Below are 13908 nucleotides of genomic sequence, written 5' to 3'. Positions count from 1 at the left end.
AGCATTTATGGAGAGAGAAACAGGGTTAACATTTTGAGTCCAACATGACTCCTCTTCAGAACTGTTCAGAAACTTAACTCTGTTTCTTTCTCCACAGCTGTTAGCTGTTAAACAGTTGTATCTCATTCATTTATGCATGAATCTTTGCTCTAAAGTGGCATCTTTGCAATCTTCTTCAATCGTAATAATGTTAGCTAAGACTTATGGTCCAACTCTAACTAGAGTTTTAGTCCATTGGAGTAGTCTTACAAATCTTCATGTAACTGCCAAAGCTTCATTTTCCACAGTTGTGTACTTTATTCAGCCTCTGTCAATGCTCTCCATGTGAAATTTAAAGGTTGCCTTGTTCCATCTGTTCATACCTTGATAAGGACTGCTCTGAGTCTTGGGATGGTACGTTCACACGTACTGCTAGAACATCAGCGGAAAATACCTTTTTTTTAATTTTCTGGGAAAAAAAAACCTGCAGTCTGTTCCTCATTTCAATATCATTCACAGAATCACAGAATTGTTATGGTACAGAGGAGGCCATTCAGTCCATCATGTCTGCACCAGCTCTTCAAACAAGTACCATGACCTAGTGCCAATCTCCTGCCATTTTCCTATATCATTGCATGCTACTTCTGTCCAAATAATTATCCAACATCCTCTTGAATGTCTCAGTTGAGTCTGCCTCTGCCAGGCAGCGCACTCAGTAGCCTAACTAGTTGCTGTGTGAAAATGGATTTTCTCACATCACTCTTGATTCTTTTGCACATCCCTTCAAATCTCTGCCCTAACATTCTTGTTCCCTTTATGAGTGAGACCAACCTCTCCATATCTACTCAGTACAGTCCATTCAGATCATTTTGGGACTTTTATAAAAGCTCTCTTATGGGTTGAATTAGACTGGCTAAGTTAGGAGTAAATTTTCTCACTTAGTTCACCATGCCTAAAAAGTGCAGTACATCATTTGTATACTTGTTTCTGTAGACCCTCCATGATACTTTGTTTTTGTATAATATGTCCTCGAAAGATGATTAATATTTTCATGCACTGCAGTTTGTTATTTAGTGTATTTAGTCTGCAAAATTCACATTATTTTGTAAAAATCTAACTACTATGTACTAACTAACTAAAAAAATGAAAAAAATGTTAATTCTAAAATTAACTAGCCTTTTAATGACTTTGTTGTAACTCCTTTTTGTAGGAAAGCATTTGAATATTTGGTTGCAGCATGGAGGTCTGCAGTTTTAGCTGACCCTCTAGATGGGTATCTGTCATTTGTGACCTTAAGGGCATCTTGATTTTGGTTAAGTAGGAGAATGTAGCTTTGCAGCAATAAGTGGGGATTATTTCGTTGAATTTTCTTTTACTCTCTGGTACTTTAAAACATTCATTTTAAGATTAATATAAAAATAATGAAGGGCAGAAAGAACATATTAATAAAAAATTAAAGATTTATTCTGCAAAATTTGCATTCGTTTAAAAGGCCATACACAATGGTCCAGAAGTCTGCATGCGACCTTAAGGCCACAGGTTCCCCACCCCTGGTCTAACACTTTAGTATTCCTGTCTTTCACTTGCTAACATCTAATTCTGTTAATAGGTTGCTAAACATTGAGGAATTAAAGGCTATAAAGGTGAGAACTAATTATGTAATTGCTTCTTGTGGCCCAGTGCTGGTGTCTGTGCCTCTGAGCTGGAAGATTCTAGATTCATCGGCCCTGGAAGTGCATCAAACTACGTTTAAACATTGAAGTAATTGCATAAAGATGTAGACAAAAAGTATATTCAATTGTGAAAAGAGCAACAAAAGGTGCATAAAGAAAGGCCAGTCAGATGTTAATAATGTTTTACGGTGCACATTTGTTTGAAATAAAAATCACACTAGGAAGTACATGACTTGATTTTCTATAAAAGCATCTAATATTTAGTGCACAACATAGTCGATATGTTGACTGAATTTTGTGGGGATCGGACCAGCCAACTGAACATCGGAGCTTCTGGACAAAAAAGCTTTAACCAAACCAAACTCTTCCAGTTTTAAGTAGCTATTCTAGTGTCAGGGTTAAATTATTTCAAACCCTTGTGTTGAAATTCACGGTCCAAAATTTGTGTCAACCTCGTCCAGGCATGTTGTCTTAACCTTATTGTTCTTTTCTCTTTGGAGCTTCTTGTTAGAGAAAGCTTTGTTGTTCTTCTGGAAATGTTCCGATTGTTTCTATGCTGATGAAGGTGCTGCTAGCTTACTGTGTTTTTCGAAAGTGTCCCAGATGGCCACAGAGATAGCATTGAACTCTCCTGGCTGGACATCTGTTGTGTTCTTTTGGTACTGTTTTGACCTATGTATTGCAACGCATGGTATAGTAGCTGACATTGATTCCAACTCTGTTTTCTGGAATTTTGGGAGTGTGTGTAGCTAATTGGATTGCTTGATCTTCCTGGATTGAAGAAAATCTGAATGATGACTGACTGACTGACTGACTGTGATATCATTTCTAATTCATCCTTTTACACTTCCTTACTTGAAACATCTTGATAGGTGGTTTAAATCTGTTCAAAAAGTTCTCAATTGATTCTCCCAGTTGCTGAAATCATCGGTTAAACCTGATAACATCACAAGAATTGGTGTGTATTGAGGTGGAAAACCCCTCGACCCTGAAGAAGAGAGACCTGCTAGGCAAAAGTGAGGACTGCAGATGCTGGAAACTAGAGTTTAGATCAGAGTGGTGCTGGAAAAGCACAGCAGGTCAGGCAGCATCCCAGGAGCAGGAAAATTGACGTTTCGGGCAAAAGCCCTTCATCAGAAATAGAGGCAGGAAGCTTCCGGGGTGGAGGATTCCTGAAATCAGGAAGACCCCAAAGACAGAGCAGAACATGAAAGACACTGCATATGCAATACTGGAAGAGACGACTCTGAAAGCAAAGACAGACCTGCTGTCTAGGTCTCTTAGTAGTTGTAGCAATGTCTATTGTACCATGAAACCTGGAGCAGATTACTATTAAATAACAAGCTACACTGTTCTTGCTGGATTACATGGTCACTTAACTCTGCTACACTGGACAAAACAGGCCTAGTATATCCAAACCTAAAAGAAGAATGGCAGAAAATTGACCTTGTGCACAACAAAAGGCCAGTTAGTTCATACAACATGTCACCAGTGGTGACCATCTGACCATTTAACCTAACCACACTGTTACAACACTGTCATCCATCAGCATGAATGTGCTGTATTGGCTGTATTTGGGTTTTTCCTTTTTCTGTTCTTGTGCGCTTACTCTTCAGTATGGCATGTAGATTTGTAGCTTGGCCTTTCAAGCCTTCTGAGGTTACTTTTTCACCCTTCTGGAATTTTCCCAATTCTTAAGTATGTTCAAAGTTTTGAGGTTTGTTTTTGCTTTCAGAGTCTTCTCTTCCAGTTTTTCATTTGTAGTGTCTTTCATGTTCTGCTCTGCCTTTGGGGTCTTTCTGATTTCAGCTGTGCCTTGTGGACTGCAGTTTACCTTCAGATCCTGGTCTCTGCAGGTTTCCCTAGCTGGTACCATTCTAAGCTTCAGGCTAACACAGCTACAGGCATCGTTAGATCCTTCACTTCCACATTACTAGGCAACGAGTGCCTAAGTAAAAACTCTGAAATTGTTGGCTCTTTATCCTAAGATAAGACTCTTTCACCCATGATGATTATTTTCACATTACAGATGACTAAATCTAGCTCCAGATATGCAATTGTCAATGAATACAGCATTGCATCTGTTGCAACATTTGAAACTTTAGTCCTGTTTTCATGACCTGAAGCCTCCGTGTGACCATTAAGTTTGCTGACTGGTTTCTGGAAGATGGCTTCCAATTGCTCTAAGTGCATTTCCCAGGAGTTTCTGTACGCCTGGAGATTGTCTAAACCACAATCAGATAAACCTACTATCTGGTTCCTCAGCCTTTGAAAGGTGGCTGGGGCATTCAGGTCTGACTGGCATAACCCAAGCTAGAGACTTCTTTTGCAAGGTCTGCCTAACCTGCCAATACCCTGACAGTATATCTATCTTGGTAATGTAGGCTGCTTTACCTGCCCTCTCCTAATAAATCTTGCACCAGGGTTTGGGATATAAGTCTGCTCTGATTGCTGCATTAATTTTTCAGTATTCAATGCAGGGCCTTGTGGAGCCATCTGGCTTGGTTTTAACATTCAGCACTCTGGCTTGCAGATTTCCTTTTGAACCAGGGCCAGCTTTACTGGGCTGAACTGATAGGGCTGTTGGCTTTTGGGAGGGCCCTCTTTCTCATCCTTCTGTAAAGCGAGGGATAGAAATCTTTTAGGTTTCTGCACAGCTGCTCACTTGGTTTAAGGGCCTCGCTAAGCCTGCTCTGTTTAGGTAGGTGGATGAATAAGGTTTGCTAGTATTTCTGCATTGATTAGCTACTTACCCACTTGCCTCTCCAATTCATCACCACTATCTACTCATCCTCTAGGTTAGTAGCAATGGCAAAGACCTTACTTACTCCTCTTGCTGGTGGTATTACTTTATTGTAGTGACATGACACAGCCTTTGTTTTCCTGATCTGGCATCTCTATCAGATTCATTTGAGCTCCTTGGCCTCTCTCTCTCTCTCTCTCTCTCTCTCTCTCTCTCTCTCTCTCTCCTAAACCAAGTCTTCAAAGGACCACTTAGTGCCAGTAGGAGCACTAACATGTAGCCTCCTGACTGAAAGGCTTGGGCGCTGGCATTTTGTCCGCTTTTAGATTCACTGTTATTTGGGAGACGTTTTCAAGTGTTGTCAGACCACTTCACAGCCTCTCGAGGAGACAGTCTTTGTACTCTGAAGTGGATTCTGTTATGGAGACTCCCTCCTTCTGTTCTGTGAACCTCTCCTTGCTTAGTTTCAGAAAACCTCAGGCTTTCAACTAATTCAGATGGAGTGAAACCAGGTGAGCTTATTTTCAAACAGGTAACAAGCTAGTCCTTTGTCCCAATCATGGGGTTAATCTTGTCAAGATGCCCTGATCATTGAATTTAGGGTCTGGTGATCCTATTCTAGTGCCCCCTGTGATTGTGATATGCTGAAGATTTTCATTGAGCTGTGCCCAGGTTACCCATTATGGACTTGAATGTCTTGAGCAGTGGTGTGGCTGGACCTTGGCAGACAGATACTGAGTGAAGAATTGGTTCAATTCCCTCACTACTGCTTTAGCAGATATGATTTTCAGGGGACTAGATAGCCATGTCCTTGGTGGCAAAGATCCCCCAATCACAGAGTTGTTATGACATGGAAGGAGGACACTTGGCCCATTGTGTCTGTGTTGGCTATGTTCCCTAGTGCTAGCCTCCTGCTTTTTCCCAATGTCTATCCAAACCATCATTCAATGTCCTATTGAATACTCAATTGAACCTGCCTCCTGCAAGTAGTGCATTCCATATCCTGACAAACATTTTGCACATCACCCTTGCTTCTTTTGCAAATCGCTTTAAACCTCCCTCTGCTTCTGCTTGCTTTTTTTTTGATCAGGAACAGCTTCTCCCTGTCAGCTCTATTCAGCTTGCACAGATTTTGGGAAACTCTCTTGGTCTATGTATTGCAATGCATGGTATAGATTTTGGGAACCTCAATTAAATCTCCTATTGGCCATCTTCTCTCAGAGGAGAAAAGTCCCAACTTCGATCTATCCTTGTCACTGAGGTTCCTCATACAAATCACTTCTGCACACACTCCAATTCGTGTGTCTTTCCTATAATATGACAGCCATAACCAGCATTGTGTTCTTTTGGGCAAGGGCTCCATACAGTCCATTAATACTTTGGTGAATGTCTCCCAAAAGCTGACATGGGGATCATAGGGCATGGGTTTTATAGGGGAATGGGGTTTTTGCACAACCTGGTAGTTCTGCAAAACCTGTTCTTCAGGAACTATGATAATTTTAAAAAATTAACCACTGGCTTGGATTTTGTTTATGTCTACATCCCCAGTTGTCGGAATCCTGTGAGTTAGCCACAATGATTCCTTGTGGTACTTTTTGGTGGCACAGCTACTGGTGGATCACGGCCAATTGGTCTACTTACCCTCTCTCAGACTTGCAATGTGAAATAATACATGGCAAAGGCAGGAGAATGGTACTGTGCTCATTTGGAATACTGGGCATGACATGATGTGGCATAACCATTATTTATTTTAAATTTTGTCTTTTCCTCATCAGTCCCTTGTTTTAATGTAGGATGCGGGGATTGCTTCTGCCTCTCCTTCAGTGTCGGCAGGATGAGTTTGTGTTTATAAATGGCAGGTCAGAATGTTAGCAGTTGCCAAGGAAGCTCTATTCATTACCTTGGGGTCTTCAAAACTACTTCTCTTCCCTCCCACCCCTTCCCTCCAAGAGAAGAAATTTCAGTCAATCTGACTAAAGGGTCTTCTATTTTTAAGCTCAGTGAATGGAAGCTGAATGGATACTGTCTGGCCAGTATCAGGGAAAATGTCAGGTACTTTGTCCCTGACCTGCCCTTGCTCCTCGCAGATGACTGGAAATCCTACAACCTTCAAACCCAACAGATCATTGACAAGGAGGCAAACTGGGAACATCGCCAACAGTCACTAGTCCCAACACAGGGTCACGCTCCAGACCTGTCTGGTAAGGAGCAGATGGTCATGTATCCTCTTCTAATCCTATTTGCAACACCTTGGCATTTGCTGCATGGTGGTCAGGTTATGTACCTCTCCAGCTGTAGCCTTTGGCTGGCTCCAGAAATCCTCATATCAGACAAAAGTGAAACTAAGAACAGCTGATGCTGAAGATCTGAAACTGAAGTTGCTGATGAAACTCTGGTCTGGGACCATCTGTGTAGATACCTTCATGGTCTCTGGGGTCTAGTCTGATGAATTCCTCCATGTCTGCTGCAAGACCCATGGGGTCACTGGACTTGATGTTAGCTCTATTTCTACGCACAGACCTGCAGAATTTCTCCAACCAATTTCTGTGTTTTTGTTCCCTCAGTTTCACTACAAGCCTATTATCTCACTCTGAGGGAAAGATGGCCACCTTTCCTTTGGAACCAAAATACTGATAACTCTCAGGGATTTGTTTGATCTGATCCTCAGAGTACCTTTTGACGGGGTCTTGCAGCTGCAGTCGGAGCCATAACCTGATCTGCTATGTTCCCTGACAGACTCCTACTCTCTGCCTCCAGTTTCCTCTTCACCACCTCCATAGACTGAACGAGAACACAAGGTACCATGTTATTGGTGCACCTGATGGGTCAAACAGGACGACGTTTGTTCTATTTTTCTGCACAGACTGTATCACTCTGGTTTGTGTCCTGTATTATGGGAATCAGAAAAATGGTTGAGGAAGCAGGGGACCATCTGGACTGGGGGTGGGAGGAGGACATAGACTTGTGGCTGCTGGGTTTGGTACCTGCCAGTAGTCTCGGCCAATCTCTGCTGCCCAGGTGAAATCAGCAACTCACTGGAGTTCCACTTCTCACTGCTGAGAATTGCAAACCTTTCAGCACCACCAGTGGCAAATCTTTCAGTGCAACAGTGCAGCGATTGTCCAATGTTTTGAGCTTTCTAGTGCCTCTTTCAGGCCCAATGTTAACGTGTCAAATTCACCCTCTGGTATCTCTGTTCCTGCTGACTGCAAATTCCACACTAGCCCACTGTAGTCTATTAATTGACTGTAGAAGTCACTTCATTTGTGGAGTCATGACTCCCAGACATTCCCTCATCACCACATTGGGAATGGAAGATCAGTTTGATGGATCTGATGTAATCCGTGCAGGTCAGAATGTTTTGTTTTGTTGAAATATCAGTACCCAGAACTGGAGATGGTTCCTGAAATGTGGTTTGATCATAATAGTTTGAATTTAAATTTCTCTGGCTAGCTTGGTTGATTTCATATTGTCTTTGTGAATAGACAAGAAACTGAGTGCTCTTTGATACCATTTTGGGAAGCATTTGTCTGATTCAGTGAAGATTTATATCCTAGTTTTGAGTCTTGATTCTTCTTGATGTTACCTCCAAGATAAATAGTTTCGTTATTAAACTCTGATCTAATGGTTTTTCTCATGGAAAGAAAATTAGTTTACAAAGCTGCAAGTAATTGCAGTTGTTTAATGGATGGGTTAATGCAGAGATATGGTTGAATTTTGTAAAGTTCTTTTTAAGATTCTGTTTAGGAGCATTAACATTGTGACATCTGGGTGATTTTGAGAGACTGAGGATGGGCAGTTGTGGGGAAGTGCTAACAGGAATGCATTGCCACATGTCTGACTCTTCAGGAGAACAGACAATGTTGCACTTTTTCAGCGGCTGAAAGAGAGAATTTTTTTTTGGTTGATGTTTCAGACAGTAATCCTCATTGTTTCAAATTTTTGCTAGGTTTTATTGTTGCCTGAAAAGCTTTTGAAATTTGTTAGTTCAATACAACTGAATGGCTTGCCACGTTGTTTTAGAGTGTGGATGAGAGTTGGTATGGGATTGAAGCTAGCTGGTGTTCAAGTGGAAGAACAGAAGCTGTTTTACCTAAAGGACAAGTGGAGAACCAATTGGAATTTTACCACAAGCTGACTGCTTAATGTTCACTTTAAATGAAACCAGCTTTTTAAAAATAAAACTGAATTCAAATTTTCGGATGCTGCCAGACCTGCTGTGCTTTTCCAGCATCACTCTAAATCTTGATTTGAGCCTTTATTCAGTGGACTCAGTACAGGTTGCTGGACTACTGGGACAACAACATAAGTGGTACATTACAAACAATAAAAGTAAACATAAACTTATGTAGAATAGCATGTTTTAATGTGATAAAACATGGCAAGACACTTCACAGTTTTTAAACTTCAGTAATTCCATCACTCATCAATGCTGCTGGTTTCTTTGAGATCATCACGTACATTAGCAAATTCCTTTGTTGGTCAAGCAGGTTTTGGAATCTCAAGATGTTTAAAAATCAAAGCCCCTCAAATTACAGAGTGCTGACACGTTGTTGCTTCATGAGGGTGGAACGGTGGCTCAGTGGTTAGCACTGCTGCCTCACAGCACCAGGGTCCCAAGTTCAATTCCAGCTTGAGGCGTCTGTCTGTGTGGAGTTTGCACGTTTGGCCTGTGTCTGTGTGGATTTCCTCCCACAATCCAAAGATGTGCAGGTCAGGTGAATTGGCCATGCTAAATTGCCCGTAGTGTTAGGTGTATTAGTCAGAGGGAAATGGGTCTGGGTGGTTACTCTTCGGCGGGTTGGTGTGGGCTGGTTGGGCCGAAGGGCCTGTTTCCATACTGTAGGTAAACTAATCTAATCTAAAGTTAGCTTATCAGATGAAACCACGAAAACATAGCTGTTTGGAAGTTTATTTCCCATTTCAAATGCAGACAACCAAACACTGACATCATCCGATCAACGTCAATTTGTATTTCTAGAAGGTTCAACACAATGAAACATTTAAAAGAAATACTAATTTGACTGATTTATATAAAAGTTCGAACATGCCAGCATTCATCATTGTGGAACCAGACATTATGGCTCCATGTTCTTTCTATATTTGTCTCTTTTATTGGTTTCATCCTGATTCAAAACTTTTTAGGCCTTTTGCTAAACATTCCATAACCTTGAAAATGTAATTTCTATTTCAGATCAGTAATTCTCTTTATTCGTGGGGAGAAAAGAAGGCAGCCTGTAATTTTTTAATAGATTGCTTCGCTTTGAGAAGCTTTTCATCCTTCATAATGTATCCTTGTATGAGTTGTACAATTTCTGTCAGCAGTTAATAGCAATCTGTACTTGTCAGATTGTGAAGAAGCCAGAACTTCTTCGCAAATTTCAACTAAAAATGTAACTTCTTACAATGGAGTGGAGAGAGAAACAGAGAGAGAGAAAGGCCTCACCTTGGAGTCTAAGCAACTGAAGATATAGTTAACAGAGCTGGAATGACATGGTTGTGCAAGGCAACTTATGCCTCAATCGCATACCTGGCATTCTTCCCTTTTTAATGCTGATGTTTTGAATGCATTTTCAGTTCTTTTATAAATGTCATCATCTTAATATTCAGTTTTTTTTGAACTCATCTCAATGGCCTGACTCCAGTTGCATTTTGGTTGACTTTATCTTTTCTCCTTCCTCACTCTTCCCATTTCACTGATAGTGACTGCCATTTTGCCCATTACATCCCCTGCCCATTGAGAACTTATTTGTTCTTGCTTTAGGGGTGGGGTTTGACAACAGTAGAGGAAAAAAAGCCTAGTAATTTTCTTGAGCTAATCCCCTCTCCATCTGACTTGTCCACTGAAATCTTTCTGTATTAAAGACACTCGTATGGAATTGCAAACTATTATTGAATAATTTTTTTCATCCCGTTCATTACTTCACTGCCATTTCTTTTTGTCTTCGGATACCTCAACAATATTTGCTCTGTGAAAATATCTATAAAAGCTGAAACTCCACTCCCAAGACTTTAATTCCACAGGTTTGGCTGGTGACCTGATTTGCTTCAGGCTTAAACTATACCTGAGTTTATGACCTCTCCATAGCTAGGCAGAGGTGGGGACTGCAGATACTAGAGATTAGACTCAAGATTAGACTGGTGCTGGAAAAGCACAGCAGGTCAGGCAGCATCCGAGGAGCAGGAAAATCGATGTTTTGGGCAAAGGTCCTTCATCAGGAATGAGTCTGGGAGCCTCTGGGGTGGAGAGATAAATGGAGGCAGGGGGTGGGCCTGGGGAGAAGGTAGTCGAGAGTGCAATAGGTGGATGGAGGTGGAGGTAAAGGTGATAGGACACAGGGAAGGGTGGAGCGGATTGCACTCTTCGACCTATCACCTATACCCCCACCTCCATCCACCTATTGCACTCTCAGCTACCTTCTCCCCAGCCCCACTCCCCTCCCATTTATCTCTCCATCCCGAGGCTCCCAGACTCCTTCCTGATGAAGGGCTTTTATCCGAAACGTCGATTTTCCTGTTCCGTGGATGCTGCCTGACCTACTGTGCTTTTCTTGATCTGTCCTTAGCCGCTATGTGCATTATCTTTGAGATATATTGCAGAACATTGTCAAGGCTTTTTCTGCAGCACCTACTACACTTAAAACCTGGGATGACCAAGAGAACATACACTACCCCCAAGTTCCTCTCCACTGCTTACCATCCACAGTTGATTATATATTGCGGTTCCTTCATTTTTGGGACTAAATTACACAGTTCTCCATCTACCGACCTACCTTTTGCCACACTATTTTTAGCAATTCCAAAAAATACACTTACCTCCACCAACTCCTCAAGCACAACCTTGTGGATAATAAATGCCAGCCTTCTTTGTAAGACAAAATTTACAGGAGTAAGCATTTTTGAGAATAAAAATGGCTTTTTTGAAGAAAGGGCAATTTACAACTGTCGTACAGAACTTGGCTGTCATTAAGAAAGGACCCATTTTGTTCAAGTTCTTTGCCTTACACTCATCAGGACAATTCACAAGAAATACTAAAGTGAGAGGAAAACAATGCTTATACTTGGAAAGAGAGTAATTGTTTCATTGTCAAATGAACAATGATTATTGGATTAACAAGAGAGATGCATCAGTTAGTGACCTTTGACAAGCCTTCTATAAATTCTAAATAGGTTAGATTGGCTATGTTCAAGGCATTGGCCTGAGAAATGAACCAAAGCATGTCTGTCACCTATATTGTTACATTGAAACAGAATTTGTTCTTGTTCTTTTTGTCTGCAAACAACAGAATCCTCTATTTTAATATATAATAGAGAATATGCAAGTGTTCCATACTGAGCCCAATGGAAGATCTTTAATTTGTCAGAATAATTCTTCTCGTGCTTGATTTGTGTAACAAATGTTGCCCAATTGCAGAATTATGTTTGATAGTGGACTCTGTTTTGCAAGCACAGGCTTGTTGGTTATGATTAATATCTTATTGCAAACAGACAAAGGGATGGGCTGTTTGATTTGCTTTTCCTATCTTTGGCATTTATGGGCTATTTACCCTGTATCACACTAGCACTGAAACTGAGATGCCACATTACAAATGTAAACTAAGCATAGCAGTTAACTGTCAGTCATTAATACCTGATTCATTCTCCATGGCATTAATTACCAGAAATTAAATTGAGTTAAAAAAAAGAAATCTTGGTGGATTTCAAGCTCTTTGATTCCTATTTGGATGGAAGAGGTAGGTATCTTGAATAAGGGAAAAGAGTTCTTGCAGTGAACCCAAGATTGACACTTAGGGATCACATTATGTAAAAACCAAGCCATTGATGATTCACTGGATTTCATAAAGGGGATTGAGTTAGAGCCAAGAGAATTAAAATTTCAGAACATTCTCGTTATCCGAACATCAACTATCCGAATTTTGGATTATCCAAACAAGCTCTCAAGGTCCGGTAAAACCATTATCTGTTATCCAAACAATCCGTCATCTGAACAATCATTTATCTGAACAAAATACTCCCGCCTGTCTCGTTTGGATAATTGAGGTTGTTTTGTAGTAGGAAATCTAGGCAATAGTTAACATAATATAAAATTCTTTAAGGCAATAGAGCAAGACAGAATTGTAATGAAAACTGAATTAATCAATTAGAAAAAAAGTTGATTTGAGGGCCTGAAACTGTAATATAAAAAAGGAAACAATACTGGCAAACAAGAATGTGGCGTCTAACAATGTAGAAAAAAATCCTCTGCATCCAGGAAATAATAAACAAATCTCAAGTGGGACTCGAGGTTTAAATAAAGGTACAATTCACGCTAGTAAAAGAAGCCTACATCAAGTAGATAGCAGAGGAGTGCACAATAAGAAGGAATACAAAGAAATTAGGAGAGACGTTTTATATTAACGTGGTAAAAAGGAAGTATGAAACTAAACCTTTTTTTGTAACAGCACTGCTCATAAGTAACCTCTGGAGTCATTAGGTGCAACACTTGTCCAATATTTTCATCCGAACATGTATTACAGGATGTTTGGCAATATTCAAGACTTAATGTGCTTTTAAAAAGTCCTTGCACTAGAATGTGCAAGGCCTTTTTATGATCTTAATTATATTCTACATGTACCACTTAAGTACAGAAATATTTCGTTGGGCTGATACCCATGTTTTTTTTGGCTAAATCCAAATTGCATTGAATGGATTTTTGAAGTGAGACCTAGCGATTTATCGCTATAGTTTTCCAAATGCACCTTGGCTATTACTTACTGATGAACTTTTGCACCCTTGGTGTGACTTTGCTTGTTCGATGGAGATCATGGTGAAATGGCCAGCAAATACATTAGTCTTCTCTTAATGGGCAGCGTGCTATTTTTCAGTTCAACAGAAACCTGCATACCAATATTGAAGGAGCTGGAATCTAGGAGTTGCATTAACCTTGGCGGTGGTAGTTTGGCTGCAGAGCTACCTATCAGACCGTGTGCAGAAAGCTCTTCTGAGTCACTCCCTTGTCATTATTCAGTCTTGCGATGTGGCAGTCATTGGTAAGCCTGTTATTGTTCATTCATCTGTAGTCAGGAAGAGAAGAAACAACACTGAGAAAACATGGAAAGAAAAAATGCAACAAGCCTTTGCTTTTAAAAGCTGGCCTTTGGCTATTTCAATTGAGTAGTCGATATGCACAGCATGTTCCCAAATTGTCACCAGTGTTTATGTATAATGGAATACTTCAATGTTAGCCAGCACACTTTGGTGCATAATTGACATTCAGTACTTCCAGCATACCCACCTAGTTGCTGACTTTGCGCTGAGTATTGACTGAATCAAAGGGGATTTGGGATAGGCAGGAAAGTGGAGCAGAGGATGCAGTCAGATCAACCATGCTCCTATCCCATAGTGTGGCAGGCTAGAGGGGTCAAAGGAGCAAAAGGAGACTCTAGGGTTTGCCCTACATTGAAGGGTTACTGTTAATTATATAAACTATGAAGAATAATTTTCCAAAGATGCCCCTCAGGTGGGAGAATCACC

The sequence above is a fragment of the Hemiscyllium ocellatum genome, chromosome 14, assembly GCF_020745735.1.
Source record: "Hemiscyllium ocellatum isolate sHemOce1 chromosome 14, sHemOce1.pat.X.cur, whole genome shotgun sequence".
Classification (NCBI taxonomy): Eukaryota; Metazoa; Chordata; class Chondrichthyes; order Orectolobiformes; family Hemiscylliidae; genus Hemiscyllium; species Hemiscyllium ocellatum.
The sequence above is the reverse complement of the archived record's forward strand: the minus strand, read 5'-3'. Positions refer to the sequence as shown.